General features: G+C 41.3%; 1 protein-coding gene across 1 annotated transcript in view; it reads right to left on the bottom strand.

Moving 5' to 3' along the window:
- Positions 1–13,431, bottom strand: part of LOC311225911 (uncharacterized protein) — a gene marked incomplete at its 3' end in the record, with an annotated part of 119,816 nt that overhangs the window by 44,424 nt on the left and 61,961 nt on the right. The window lies entirely within an intron of this gene.

Below are 13,431 nucleotides of genomic sequence, written 5' to 3'. Positions count from 1 at the left end.
ATCGACAACGTTATTAGATCCATAGCTATAATATTTAATATAGTTTTAGCACTGCATTATCCCCAATTGAACAGAGCGATGGCACTGACGGCCCACAGTGCCCCCTGCTGAACGGCACTTGATGTGATAATGAGAACAACAGGTTTGTTGAAAAGAAGACCTGATACTATAACAAAACGCCCCTGTTTGTCCGAAACAACACTAGTTGCATTGAACTGATATTTCTTGTGTATTAGTATGGCTGTCCCTTGTGTTTTGTAATCAAAGTCTGAATGAAAAACCTGGCCCACCCAAGACCGCTTAACCTGTTCCACCCGACGGGACCGGATCCGGTCCCAAAATGGCATCTGGTCATAAATCAATATTTTTCAGAGTGATGCAAAAAAGTTGCGATTTTAAAATCTAACGTTTTCAAGTATTAACATCACTAACATGTAACAAAAGCATGTAGAATGTATATTATCATCAATACGTTAGTTTAGCAATAGGTTAAAAGTGCCATTAGATAGTTTTAACTTCTCGATTTGCTGAAGTCTATTGCAAGACGGCGACCATTTTGGAAAATTTGAACGATGGGTATTGTAGTTTTTTTGCGGCCATTTTGTCGAGGGCATGCATAGCTGTGGATCAGCGTTGGAATCTTTGCGAACTACACTTCCTGTCAGATTCTGTGGGGGTTCAAAGTTCAGCGTTCTGAATGAATTATATCAATAACTCTTATTATTCGGGATAATAAGCCACAAAAGGTAACGTTTTTGACAAATATTGAAACAGTTAGTTTCTCCTCCCTATTGTTAGCATGTAGCAACAATTTGATCTGAAATTAGTTTAAAAATGGTTGCACTATGGTGAAAATAAAAAAATACAGTAAATTACAGTAGATATCATTATCTGTTCTTATGCACGCCTGGTGATCAGGGTTTCCGTTGTCCGGTAATTACTGTTTTTTTACCGGGAAAATCTGTTGAAGTCCGACATATTTAAATCTCTCCGGTCATAATGTCCTGTGAAAATAATTATGTTGAAGTCCGACATATTTAAATCTCTCCGGTCATAATGTCCTGTGAAAATAATTCCCTCTAAGCCCAATTTGATTATTTGAATTGTATTAAAATAGGCTAAAATTAAATAGCCTATGCAATGAACGAAACAATCATTACATTTGTTTCATTGTTGCTTCACTCTGATAAAGCGCGGCTGGCGCACGATCGGATTGAATCTTTTTCTTTTATTGAGCCTGCCTGGCCACCATAATGACAAACAGCTATACGAGCGAGAGAGAGAGATGGCCAAACAAGCTAAGCTTAACAAATATTTTATGAAACCAAGCACAAGCAGGTCTAATAATGACAACGAAGATGAGTCTTCTGAACTTGAAGTCACAGAGACCGCTGATGCCGTGGCTCCCGCCGAAAAGAAACACAAATGTCGAGCGTTCAGGCCCGAGTGGAAAGACAAATTCTCCTGGCTGAGGTGCGACATTATAAATGCGGAAGAAAAAAAAATTTGCTCACACTGCGAGAAATCGGGGAGGAAGAATGGATTCACCAGAGGAGCAACGAACATGAAAATCTCGGCTCTCACTGAGCACAGTCAGTGTAGTGAGTGACCACGTATCGGCGGTCTACCTAACGCAACAGCAAACCGCAATGAAAGGCCACTGTGAGAAAGCTAATGAAACGTCCAACAAAAAGCTGTGCTCTCAGCTACAAGTTGTGTTTCACATGGCCAAAAATGACATCGCATGTCATCATTTCAACACAACCCCCTCCTATGTACAGTAAAAATTACCAAGTATGGTCTTGTCAATATTCCAATGTACAGTTTTGCTTGTACAGTTGTAGTGTCCTCCACCCACCCCTCCTACCCCCCCCCCCTACCCACCTACCCAACCTCCTCCAATGTACAGTTTCTACGTCAAATGTATATACTCTTTTTTCTGGACTCTTTTCGTATCACAAACAGTACTGTATTTGCAAATCTGGTACGTCATAAATGTATAGATGTAGCAGTACTGTCTATCTGTATGTCATGTATGTCATATATGTTACGATGAATTGAAAATGGGGGACCCTGATGTAAACAAGACGAAAGTCTTTCTCTGGTCTGCATCCCCTTAACAATTGTATGTATTGAGCTGTACTGTACCCATTCTGCAATCTGTTAATAAAGTTTTCAATCAATCAATCAATCAGTATGTAGGGTTGACTGACCTACTGAGAGCAGTTAAGGCTCCAGATTTTGTCCAGTGTGTCGGCATTTACCGGCACAGCGACTCCGTTGATGACATGGAAAAGGCACTGGAAGACGTTGTGATGAAGCAGCTGGATGAAAAGCTAAAGGGGAGTGACTTCATTGGCATTATAATTGATGAGACGGTAAATATCACTGTGAACAAGAAGCTGATTATATACGTCAAGTTAGAAAAAAAAGGAAGAGTTGAGACGTGTTTTCTGGGCAATTATGATGTGCAGTCCGGGACCGCACAGTGTATATTTGACAAAGTGGCCGAGGTGTTCCGCAAGAGGGATGTGGCGCTGTCCCGCATCACTGGCCTGGGCTCGGATGGGGCCGGTGTAATGATGGGGAAGCGTGCTGGAGTTGGTGCTCTTCTGAAGAGAGAGTGCGTTTTCCATTCAGGTGCACTGTGGTGCCCACCGAGCTGCGCTGGCCGCGCTAGATGCTGCAAAAGCTGTGGACCAGGTAGGAGCCTACAAGCGCACAATTGCCTCTGTGTACTCCTTTTACAAGCACTCAGCCAGCAGGACCAATCGCCTCCGTCAACTGGCAGTAGCGCTCAGCGATGAAGACATGACGAGCCTAAAGCAGCCGTGCGCTGTCCGCTGGCTATCCTTGCAGTGGAGGGTATCAAAAGTAACTGGCCTGCTCTGGTGATGGAGCTAAATGAAGAGGCTGTGGGAGGAAATGCCCAAGCCCAAGGCATCCTGGGTCAAATCCAGCCGTACTCCTTCATCGCCTTGACTCACGCACTGGCTGAAGTGCTACCGGTGATGACCAAACTGAATTTGGTTTTCCAGAAAGACAACGTCAATCTGGCCACAATCCGACCAATGGTTCACGCATCAGTCGCGGCACTAACAGTTACTACATGCCCCAGGTCCAGAAGAAGAGAGGTTCCAGACAGATTGCATAGGAGGCATGTACAAGGATGTGAAAGTGACCGGTCCGTTCAGGCTTTCAAAAGTGCCCAAGCACGCTACATTCAACATCTAATAGATGCTTTACACGACCGATTCCCTGAAGATTCCCTGGATCTGCTTAACTGCTTCGACGTCCTTCTGAACCCCTCGCGATACCCACAGGGTGGTAAGTAGAAGTCAATTTGATTTAGTTTGTTGCAAAAGTCGTAGCATCATTCTTTAAATAGGTCTATCATTTTTGAATAACCTAAAACGCTCGCCTATATCGCGAAATGTATGGCCTATTCTTATTAATAATAATAAATCATAATAAAATAATCATAATAACAATAATAATGAAAATAACAGGATTACATTTAAACCTTCCTACTTTTCAGTTAATCTGGCTGTCGATGCCATGTAATAAGTTGTTTAAAGTTGTTTATTGGCTTTTCATAAAAAATAATCAATGATTATTTATAACCCCGTCCCCTCAGCGCTTCAGGAATATGCTGAACCAGCCATCCGAACCATTATTGGTCATTTTGGCCAAGAAATGACCAGCGAGGACGAGTCAGCACCAGCCCCCCTCATTGATGCCACTAGCGCGCAATGAGATGCCATCGCTATGATGACAGCGCTCCGCAGTTATGGAGGCTTGACTTTTTAAACGGCATGCGAAATCCTCATCAGGGATTTTAGCTAAATCTATCCAGAGCCAAACTGGCCATGGTAGCCTGCCTGATCCCAGTCTCCAGTGTGCCAGCAGAGAGAGGGTTCTCTCTGCAGAACAGGATCAAAACAGCGCAGCAAAGTCACCTCAGGGAGGACAAGGTCACAACGCTTATGCGCATTGCAAGTTGTGGAGAGACACTTGGCACATTCGATTTTAATTCGGCAGCTGCACGCTTCACTGCTGCGAAAACGCGTAAGACGTAAAACTTTATGAGCCAGCAATAGGTTCTGGTTATTTTTTTTATTCTATTTTATTTTATCTGAGAAAAGGCCTATAGCAAAAGGGAATTCGCCTATTTGATTTTAAGTCAGCAGCAGCACGCCATAATTAAAATGTTATAAGCCAGATAGGCCTACATGTAATGTTTTGTTAGTTTGCAAATCGTTTTTATTCTATGTTAGAATCAAATAGTTGTGTTAGTGTTTCGTGTTACCCCAACTAACGTTTTTGCCTGCGTTTGCCTTTACACAAAAGCCTAGTTTTCAATACAAATATTATAAATCGGTATAGGAATGGGGAATATGGAAAAAGAAAAATGTATAATGTTTGCAACTGTAATGTCTGTCTAATTAAATCTTTTCCTGCAATACAGTTATAAAAAAAATATATATTCTAAATCTACATGCCTTGATGATGTCATTCTTTAATTGTATATAGCCTGCCTATCAAATTGTTTTTAAGCTCAATAAACTCTGACCGGACGTCTTTGGATAGCCAGGGGAAATGTATTGCACTTCCGCGCGCACACGCTTCCCGGGTCAATTTCCACTATCTGTAAGCCCACGTAAAAAAAATTAAATAAAAAAAGACTTGAACTAGCCTATCACAAGCGACAAATTCTGTTTCCTAATGATTGATTGGCTATTGTGTCATGTGAGCACGCTGCACACAGAGGTAAACTCATACTAACGTGCGGTGCATCCATTTCAAATAGCGCTCTAGTAGTCTAGCCTCTATACGAGTTATCTATACAAGAGATAACATTGATTGAAGCGTCAAAATATCACAGATTTCTTCGGGTCAAACCACAAAGAGCCAAGTCTGCTGCTCCCGCTGCTACCTCGCAGACGTCCACTGTTCCAGTGGGGATCTATCAAAGTCGAACCAACCAGACGACCCCGCTGTTCTCGCAGGTACAAAACGGATAAGCACAACAAGAGACGGAGGAGGCACTTCTTTGGGAATTAAGACGGGGTGAGTGATTGTTGAAATATTTTTATCCTATGCAACTGGTTGGTTGACCGCCGTGTCACATTAAAGTAATGCATATTATGATACTGTACAATTATTGATTGTAACTAAATGTAGGCTATAATGAAATCAATAAACCAATGCGTTATGAGCATGTGGCTCGTCCTCTCTGCATAATATGTGGCGACGAGCTAGCAAACGAGGCAATGTGATCAACTACAGTTTGCTGTGTGTGAACATTATGATATGTGTGTCTGATACAACGAGGTGAAGCGACGTCGACTCGAGATTCATTTGGGGGTGTGACAGCTGCTGCAGCGCGAGAGCTTGATGCTGGATTAGCGTATCGCTTCGTTGGGAGGCGAGAGATTGGATTCGGCAAATCAATTTCTCATTCTTCGCTTGATATAATTAATACAAATGTCCAATATAACGGAATTCGTTAGCTCATAAAAATGTGATTATAACAGACTGCTGTTTAAATAAACTCTGACCGGAATCTTTCCCATTTGTCCGGGAGATTGAAATCTCGCAGGACACGCAGACCGGCACGAATATTTTCTAACAGTGATGCTAAATCCAAATTGAACTCGGGCATTTGAAAGATAATATATGTATATATATAAATGTGCGAATTGGCTATAATAAGGTAATTTATAAGCATCATATTCTATATTCTATAATAATATTTCAAATTGCATTGGTCCGGATGGGAGAATTCAGTACTGTATCAACAGAACCTTCGGTTTAATCATCTTCCCTTTATTAATTTCCTTAGATTATTTTTACACATTATCTCAAGAGGGTACTGAACGAGATCAGTGGCAGTTTTCTAAGTTTGGTCATTATTATCATGGTGTTATTCACTGTCAAAGATGCAAAGAAAAATCATAATTCATATTCTCCTTTGTTTCATCACAATTTAAGCAAGCCTAGTAATAGATACCATATTTCTGACACTGAATACATTCCCTGAGGTCCATAGATGTCCCTAGATACCAATAATATGCAAATGGTCCTTGTAGAAGTGGAGCAATATTCCATTTACCTAGGTATATATTTTAGGCGAAAATATTCCACGGGTGGAACAGGTTAAGCCTTGAGTGGTCTTTTATCGATAGCCTTGTCTCCTGGAGGAAGGCAATCCCAGTTAAGAAATTTAAGGTGATTAAATATTCAAGCTCTCTTAACTGGCCCATTTAAACATTTCACGTTCCAGCTAATAAAACGTATATCAGACATCCTCAAGCACTACATTTAGATGATAGCAAAGTTTACAAGTATAAGTGAAAGTGGTATTTCCTACTCTACCCAAAGTAACCCTATCCCCTAATAACAACACAGACTAAACAAACACAAAGCCTATACTTGTTCCTCTCTTGGAGGCAAGCTGCAGGTTACTTAATATCAACATCACTAACTTCTGGTTCACCATCCAATCCACAACCTACAAACCTACTAAAAGTAGACTCCTTTCTCAGTGGCTCCACGCCACACTCCCACAAAAAAAAAATTATAATTACCTCATAAAAAAAACAAGAAAAAAGAAAATATATATATTTAAACCATAGGGGTTTGATTGAATTTAAGCAAAGAGTCCTAGAACAGGATCAATAGTAATGGCAATATAGGAATACATACACATATATATGCATATACACACACAGCTGAATGATAACAATAACATCGCGCGCGTCGTGTTGCTTCCGTGTGTGACAGCTGACGCTGTTAACGTTAATAGCTCGACAACTAGTTCAGTTAGCTAACGTTACAATGTGGTGGAATATTGTGAAAAGACCGGGTGAACTGAACCATCGACAAACAGAAAAGAGAATGAGACCAACTATTTGTAAGTAAGTAAACAAACTAACATGTATTATGTAACGTGTATTATTAAACTAATATTACGGTGTTTGTTAGCTGCTAGCCACATTCATGTAAGCATAAGGGCTCGAGACTAACAGCGTCCTGGCCACCCTCTCAGTCAAGATAGCACTCGCAAATAATATGCTGCACATTATTACTGCACGGTCTCTGAGTTAGCTCTCAGCACCATGGACAGCTGCCCCAGATGCCTCTTTCTTGGTTAAAAGCTGCTATATAATTGCAGTCTATTTACCATTCAGATCAAACATGGCTTGTTTCCTAGCCATTCTATTCTACCGTGTTCTATTCTTCTGTGTTCTGTTCTTCCATTGACTTCCATATGTTCTCTCTGACGTTCTCTCTCTCTCTATATGTCTCTGATGTTTTGGTATAGTGGGCAGGTTGAAGTATATGTCTCTGATGTCTTGGTATAGTGGGCAGGTTGAAGTATATGTCTCTGATGTCTTGGTATAGTGGGCAGGTTGTTAAGAAGTGTAGCTCGGTTTCCACCTCATCTTGTGTGCAGTGGGTGCACAGTCTGTCTTCTCTTGGGAGCCAGGGCCCTCATTCATCAATGTGTGCGTAGAACATGTTCTATTTCCACACGTAAGCACGGAATGTAGAACCAGTGTACGCACAGGGAAGTCGGGATTCATCACACGTGCGTACGCAGGCTCTATGCTCCTCCGTGTTGATGAATACCACTTTGTTCTACCGTCAATGCTCGTGCATGATTATCCATATATGGTCATGAAAGTGAGGAAACACCCCCCATGGGATGTGAAATAATGGACTGACCCGAGCGGAACTCTGAGAAACTCCACGGAGATTGTTCACTGCTGTCGAACCAAGAAGACACTATCGCATATTATGGGATAAATAAAAGGCGGACTTGTAAACGGTGATGTCAGATATCAACGGCTCCCTAAGACCATTGCTGCAATTCTGCCTGGACAGCTCAAAATACTAATAAAGACCGTTCGTTGACCACTGTTTGGCGTTGGTTGTGTGTCATTATAACCGTGCTGTAATATGAATGCCTTTATTAGTTGTGTTCGATTGGCTATATGATTTTTAGAGGCATCTATTTTGTTGTCGGCTAATAAAGACCGCGCTGGAATATGACTGCCTTTTCCCGTGTTGTTTGATTAATACCCAGGGATTAAAGTTCTCCTCAATTTTATTCCAAATCGCGATGGATCTCCCGTCAATTTTCTACCTGCTGCATATGATTTCTAGAGGCATACTACAATCTATTTTGATGTCAGTATTGGGTAGCCTATATAAACAATAATACGAGAGCATATACAAGAACAATGAATCTCACTGCATGTATGATGTAGCCTGCCTTTCAATACATGAACTTGGATCCCATCATATACATAGTCTGTCCACTATCTGGTGTCATTGCAATGCGTTTTCTATTCTTTCTTATACAGTAAAATTTTTACTTTTTACTAAAAAGGGGGAAGAACACTATATTCATGACTTGTATTCTGCTTACAGCTTCGAAATTCCACTTGTTTCGTTTAACGTAAAGCCTTTTAAATATAATCAAAAACGTTCCCGTGTTTCGGCGGTCTGTGCGCAAAATAATAACGAGTTGAGCTTTATGATTTATGATGAATTGAAAATGGGGGACCCTGATGTAAACAAGACGAAAGTCTTTCTCTGGTCTGCATCCCCTTAACAATTGTATGTACTGAGCTGTACTGTACTGTACCCATTCTGCAATCTGTTAATAAACTTTTCAATCAATCAATCAATCAAGCTATGCAGAGCGCAGTCAGTCAGTAGCCTACACCCCGTATATTCCGATAACGCTATATAAACCATGCTGCATTCATTCTGAGAGAAAGATCTATTATTCCAAATGCTATTTATAGGGTTTTGACCATAATTACACTACTGTTGCTATTTTACAATGAACTATAATGAATTACGGTCCATACAGAACATCCAGTGTTATTATGCACAGAAGCTCATTTCCTTGTTGTAATAATATATTCTACCACTGGGCGCCAGGTACGCATGGTCTGAGCTGTGCGTAAATATAAGCACGAAGTCAAGTTCAAGTTGAAATTGATGAATCCCACTCTTTGCTTAGAAATGATCGTACGCACAAATCTGTGCGTAGAACACGTTGATGAATGAGGGCCCAGGTCTGCCTATGGCGACCTTTCTCAATGGCTAGGCTGTGCTCGCTGAGTCTGGACCTAGTCAAGGATCTTCTTAGTTTCTTCTTAGTCTCTATCTCTCATTCATCACGGTGGTGAAAAAAGGAGTCTGGAGCCCATTTTCACATGATCATTTTAAGAATCACAATGTTGGGTTATGATCGGCGTGTGTGAGGATTTTTGGCTGGTGAAAATGCTGAGTGGCTAGTGACTTTGGAAAACCACTAGCCACAGTGGCTAGTGAGCCAAAAAGTTAATGTCAAGCCCTGCCTGTATGTCATAAATGTCTGGGTGTAACAGTACTGTACATCTGTATGTCACAAATGTTATGAATTGAAAATGGGGGACCCTGATGTAAACAAGACCAACGTCTTTCTCTGGCCTGCATCCCCTTAACAATTGTGTATTGAGCTGTACTGTACCCATTCTGCAATCTGTTAATAACATTTCCAATCAATCAATCAAACCTGTGCTGCTTGGGAGTAGTGCAATTAGTTTGCCGTGATGACACTTCTGGTCGCCGACGCAGCCAGGTGGTGGGCATGTGGTTTAACGAAAGTGTAAGAACATGGCTAATGAAGTTATAAGACCCCCATTTATGAAATACGTAAACAGAAACATCTCGGCGGCAAACATAGACATGACGATACATCTGTGTCACACACAAGAGTAATTAAAATATAAATAATATCGATAAGCATAGCTTAGTTAATAAAATGTACAATTTTCGTTGAAACAGAGAACATAGCCCTAGCACCCCGACAAATAGCAGAAACATCATTCCATGTAATAATATAAACATAACGAGTGAATAAGTAAATGAGAAGAGGATCCCGAGCGACACACAATGACCCAACATCATCCATAAAAGCATGGAAAAACGGAAATATAGATACAGTCGTGATGCTCGGTGTGTTACCCAAAGTTTCATTCTGCTGAAGCCGACGTATGGGGTTGGTTTTTCAGAAAGTCTGCAGCCATCTCCATCTCTGATGAAGAGCCTCGCTGGATACTGTAATGACGGTTTGTATCCCTGCTGGTAGAGGGGGCCCATAACATCGCGGCAGCGGGAGCGTTGTTCCATCACTTCGGGACAGTGGTCCTCGAAAATTAAAACTGGTTTCACACTGTAGGTCAGCATCCCTCTCTTCTTCCGAGCCTCCCGAATAATAGTCTCCTTGGTTCTGAAGCGGTGTAGGCAGGCAATCACCGCCCTAGGCTTGGAGCCGGGGGCTGGTCTGGCCGTCAGCGCCCTGTGGCAGCGATCAAGCTCGGGCGGTGTAGCAAGCACTTCCTTGCCCAGAATTTCCATCAGCACCTCGGCAAAAAAAAATCATTGGGTCGGTCACTTTGAATACTCGTTTAGTCCTATTATTCGGTATGTTTGACCGACGGCTACGCGATTCAACATCGATTAACTTGGTCTTCAGTTTGGCGTTGCCATCCTCCAGAGCCACACACCTAGCCTCTAATTCCACCACCCTGCTGGACCATGTATTTAGTCCATCCTCCACGGAGGTCAGACGCTCTGCATGGTCAGCTACAGACAACTGGAGGCTATCCAGTTTGGAGTCGACCGAGGCGGCGGAAGTTCTGAATTCAAGCGTCAGGTTCTCTATTAATTTGGAAATGCTCGACAAGTCCATCGGTGCGTCGTCACTTTTAGTGTCCTTCCTCTTTATGCCTATCGCAGCCAAAATGAATGAGTAAAAAAATAAACGAAGTATCAAAATAATCAAATCATATTATTTTATTATTTATTTTAAATACAAACATACATTCTGGAATAAAATAAGTAAAAAGAAGAACAGTTAAAATGTGCAGGAAAGGTAAAAAAACCCAAGGGCTTATAAGCGACCTCCCCTCTTAAACCTATATAGGATTACACACAAAAAATCACCCCCCCCCCCACATTATGCACAAACACATGCGCATATCCCTCTCTCATACACACAGATACATACATTTTTTTTTTTTTATTCTTTTTTAAACAAACATATAAACAAACATGACAACACACGATAAGATATACAAGCATTAATTGTCAGGGCACATCCAATGGGATCACCTTTTGGTTAGTTGTTTTATATAAGATATACCCATAATACCTGTTATCTAAAAAAAAAACCTACATACATATGCTCAGCTCGAACCCCCCCCTCCCGGACCCCACCTTGAGAAGTACCTCCACTATCCCTCGCACCTAACCAGACACTACCATTATAAGCTAGCTTTTATTCTCTCCACCACTTCTAACCACATTGACATTTTGGATTCATTGAGACCCAGAATTCTTGCTGTAGATATTTCATGGTAAATTACATCGAGATATGTCAGAAACCAAACTTTACGGCACATTTTTTCCGGTTGAAACCAGCGTGATGCGATCAGCTTTTTGGCTACTGTGATACCCGATAAAACCAATCTCTTTAGCTGTGGATTCACTGCAAACTCAAAAACATCATTCAACAGCAATACCGAGGGGTGTACAGGTATATTCCAAGATACGAGTTTTGATATTTGTTGGGTCACATCTTTCCAGAATGCCTTAACTGGTGAGCAGTCCCAATACATGTGCATAAATGTCCCTTCGTCCCCATTTGTACATTGGGTGCATTTGGAATCTTGTTTGAGCCCCATTCGGCACAGTCTTATAGGAGTCAAGTATGTCCTGTGAATATAGTTAAGATTGATTTGTTGATGATCCGGGTTCCTTGATGTAAGTCGGACATTTGCCCAGGCTCCTTACATACATACAATTATACAACTATTATTAACACTTTGGCTGCCAGGAGCCGTGTTAAAGCGTCATTCCCGGCCATGCTCAAGTTGCCGAAGACGCTTTACAGCGTCTTTGATATCAATATTTAAAAAATCTGGGACCGGATTCATATTTCCCCTCCGCTGGCCTGAGATCCACCAGGAGGACCCACTGAGCTCTCTGGCGGTTCAGGAGCGCCATCTGGTGGCCGATCGGCGCAATCGCTTAACAGGATGTGCCATAGAGGTTGTGCTGGACGGCCGTATTACTTCCGGGCACTCGCTATAGGTCCCGGCATTCTAGCTCGTCACAATACACAGCGATCGATTGCCAATAACTCGATAAACAACATGATTTGGACGTATATACCATTATACAAGCTGGAGATGGACCGGGTAAATCTACATCCCATAATGATAAAATTTCTACTCTACGATGATCGCCCAACGGCGCGCGGAGACTGGGGTGAGTTTTAGCGTGTAAAGTTACCGTCTTCGATACTAACTGCTATTATCAACATTTGACCCACATTAGATGATTGGTATAACGCTGCCCACGGAATTATAAACGGCCCCTAGCCCATCCGGTCAACATCAGATGACATGTAGTAACTTCTAGAAGTACGTCTAGTTGGAATTTTTTATATCGCGCTGATTGCCATCAAACTGTATTGCATCATCAATATAATGTATTTGGGGCTATAGATCACGTTCTGGAGAAAGCTGCAGAAAGAGATGAAAACATACTTATACATTAGACCATACTTTACTATGAATATGTGAATGAAAAAGTTTAACGTTGCTACACAATGAACAATACATATAGGACTTTGAATGGGCCCTAATAATGGCAATGTAGCAATAGAATTTAAAAAGTTATAGCCCTGCAAAGAAGGGGACTTTCTCTATAGACAAATGAATTTAACCCATGGCAGCCAAAGTGTTAACAATACAGCATTATACAACTATTATAATGTTGGGATTTTTTTTTAAAAGACTTTACACAAATACACATGGATACTATAGACTATATTGAAAGTATCAAAAGAGGCTTTTAGCGTAAGTTTGAAAAGTAGGGGAGTTGCAGCGTGGAAAAGTTCGTCAACTTCATCGTCAACCGGAACCTACAGAGTCCTGATGCAAAGAATAGTTGGGAGGGACGCAATCTTTCAAAACTTTTAAATGCATTGTTGCATCTATATTTAGCACATTTGATAGAATTTCAATAGAAAATAAACTAAATTAAATACCATTACCACCAGACGGGAAAAAGGGCAGATGCTCAAGCACCCCTGGGCCCTATGCATGTCTGGTTACAGGCAGCCATGTTGGAAGAGAGACAACTATTGTTGGAAGAGAGGACTAGAGAGCAAGGCTCTATTTAAACCATGAAACTGGTGTTTGAAGATGAGTGTCAGAAGTTCTGATGCAGATCACATTAGTTGGATTGCTGTCCAGGATGAATGTGTTGTCAAGTATGTTGAGTTTTAAGCAGATTTCTACAAAATTTTAGGGTTTGACACCTGAATAAATATACTGGAATATATTGGTGCGTCTTTAA

The sequence above is a fragment of the Notolepis coatsorum genome (assembly GCF_963971535.1).
Source record: "Notolepis coatsorum genome assembly, chromosome: 3".
Taxonomy (NCBI): Eukaryota; Metazoa; Chordata; class Actinopteri; order Aulopiformes; family Paralepididae; genus Notolepis; species Notolepis coatsorum.
The sequence above is the reverse complement of the archived record's forward strand: the minus strand, read 5'-3'. Positions and strand labels throughout refer to the sequence as shown.